General features: G+C 43.0%; 1 non-coding gene across 1 annotated transcript; it reads right to left on the bottom strand.

Moving 5' to 3' along the window:
* Nucleotides 1-263: 263 nt before the first annotated feature.
* On the bottom strand, nt 264-359 carry MIR759 (microRNA mir-759). Its single transcript, NR_032734.1, has one exon. It is a non-coding gene; the product is annotated as a microRNA mir-759 (primary transcript).
* Between the last annotated feature and the right edge of the window lie 2,472 nt (nt 360-2,831).

Genomic DNA, 2,831 nt, shown 5'->3' with positions numbered 1-2,831 from the left:
TAACTTAATTGGCAAAGTTGTTTCCCAGACTAACAGTACTACGGCATCATCTAAAAGTCACCTCAAAAAGACAGAACAATTCATTAAAAACCACTAATGTCTGCAGGGTTTAAAGATGTAAAATGTTCATTTGGAGAATGAGAAATCAACGCACATTGACTTTTGCCATCCGGGTTTGTCACGCTCTGTGTCCGTGGGATGACTCACATTGCTAAAGCCCAATTTTAATTAACATGCTTATTCTGTGCCGCTACTTCCATTCTAACAAATTAAATGTTTAAACAGCCAGTGCAAACATTTAGATCTGAGTCAAAATTGTTTGCACTCTGCCAGTTTAGGCATTTAATTTATTATAATCCTTTCTATAATACATACCTTGAAAGTCATTCTTTTGCACTGAAAAATATTGTTAGTATTTCAACTGATGCTGTTGAATCTGAGACTATCAGAATGTGATGTGAGAACTAAATTGGACTGCAAACAAGGCCAATAAATGAGATAATAAATGAATCCTCATCTGTCCTAACTTCCTCAGTTGACCAAGTGATAATAATAAAACCAACTCAGGCCTGACTTTTGCCCCATAATCTCTCTCTTGTGGAGAGATGCTGCAAGATGAGACAAGGATCTTGCAAGGCTCTTAAATATTTCTTCTTAAGAGCCTTTCCTGGATTCTGACCTCTTCCTTCCTGCAGATGTTTTTTCAGCATATAGAATTTTGCTAGCTTTCAACAACTTCCCCTTCCCTGGGCTAAAGAAAGTGGAAATGCACTGGAAGAAAAATTATTTTAAAAGTTTCATTGAAGCAATGCTGACTGCATTGATAAAGAGCTCAGGCAAGTAGCCGAAGAAGCTAGACAGAGGGGGAGGTTCCAGAGGAGTGACCCTGTTTGGCCCCAGGTGACCACAAGGTGGCAGTAAAGGTCTTCTTCACCCTCCCCATTGGCACCACCCTCCCAGGCCCTGGACCCCCAGACCCTGTGCCTCTTCCCCACTGTCTCCCAGGGAAACAAATGGATAAACCCAGATCTAAAAAACTGACATTTTTACATTTTTAATAAAGATAACTGTGTTTTATTGTGAATAACATGGAAACTGGAAAATGATTGAAAATTTCCCCCAATAGTTCTTGCTTGAAGAAAATGGAGCATGGCATTAGAACCAAGAGGAAAATATTGTAGAGTAATAGATGCTGGTCATGCAAACTCATTAGATCTCAGCTTCCTCATCTACAGAATGAAAGGTTAGGCTCCTCTCATCCCTGAGGTTTCTTCCAGTATCCTTCCAGAGACAGTAGCATGGATCAAACTCATCGACCAAGGGAGAGAGGGGTCAGTTTCAGGAGACAGCAATTGGTTTGTTGCTGTGTGCTAATCAAGGTCACCTGCCACTGAAACCTGAATGCATTCACTCTCTGGTTCTTCAGGCTTCCATCTCCTGCTCAGAAATCATTCAAGATCTTCCACAAAACATTCCAGATTGTTTATACTTTGAGATTGAATTATATAGAGTCAAGCTCGGTCAGATTTTAGAATGAAGCTGTATCTACCCAAAAATTGGCTGGTGGAGGAAAGGAGGAAATCGTTGAATCCAGCCAATTTATTGTTTCTGCAAGCAATCAACTCAGATCAATCCAGCTTTGTTTGCTTTTCCAAATAATGTAGGTCATTTAGACACACGATAGGGCTTTCACCTAGAGCCAGCTCAAGGAATTACCCATTCAAAAGGGCTTTGCTAAATGAGAATGGATGCCTGCCCCTCAACATATGCTCACTATGTAAATACCAGGAGGGTTAACTGAGAACAAAAGTCTTCCCACTGAACATCTATGCTGAGGCATTTTAAAATGTTTTTAATGTCGAAGAGTTGTAAGTAAGTGAGGCATTAATTAGCTTTTCTAAACCACTTTTTAAAAGTTAATCATAATTAGCATTAATTAAATGGTATGTGCCAGACAGTGTGCTAAGCACATTATATGTATTCCCTCATCAATTCTTATTCCAACCCTATAAAGAAGGAACTGATACTTCCCCCATTTTATAGATGCAGAAAGTGAGGTTTCAGGACATGAGGTCACCTACCCAGGGTCACACGGCTGAAAACTAGGTATGCATGCCTGATTGCAAAGTCCCAGCTCTTTTTTTTTTTTTTTTTTGGTTGGGGGGGGATGAAGTCTCGCTCTATCACCCACGCTGGAGTGCGGTGGCACAATCTTGGCTCACTGTAAGCTCCGCCTCCTGGGTTCACGCCATTCTCCTGCCTCAGCCTCCTGAGTAGCTGGGACTACAGGTGCCCCACCACCACGCCCAGCTAATTTCTTTTTTTTTTTGTAGAGACAGGGTTTCACCGTGTAGCCAGGATGGTCTCGATCTCCTGACCTTGTGATCCGTCTTGGCCTCCCAAAGTGCTGGGATTACAGGCATGAGCCACCACGCCCGGCCACAAAGGACCCAGCTCTTGAAGGAAGTTTATCCAGCCCCAATTCTGTTTTGCATCTCTTCATAATCCTCGAGGATGAATTTTTTTTTTTTTTTTTTTTTTTGAGACGGAGTCTTGCTCTGTTGCCCGGGCTGGAGTGCAATGGTCCAGTCTCGGCTCACTGCAACTTCCACCTCCCGGATTCAAGCGATTCTCCTGCCTCAGCATCCCGAGTAGGTGGGATTACAGGCGCCCGCCACCACACCGGGCTAATTTTTGTATTTTTAGTAGAGACGGGGTTTCACCATATTGGTCAGGCTGCTCTCAAACTCCTGACCCCAGGTGATCCACCCGCCTCAGCCTCCCAAAGTGCTGGGATTACAGGCATAAGCCACCACGCCCGGCTGAAAACA

Source organism: Macaca mulatta, chromosome 17 (assembly GCF_049350105.2).
Source record: "Macaca mulatta isolate MMU2019108-1 chromosome 17, T2T-MMU8v2.0, whole genome shotgun sequence".
NCBI classification, from domain to species: Eukaryota; Metazoa; Chordata; class Mammalia; order Primates; family Cercopithecidae; genus Macaca; species Macaca mulatta.
This window is presented reverse-complemented; position numbering and strand designations above follow the sequence as displayed.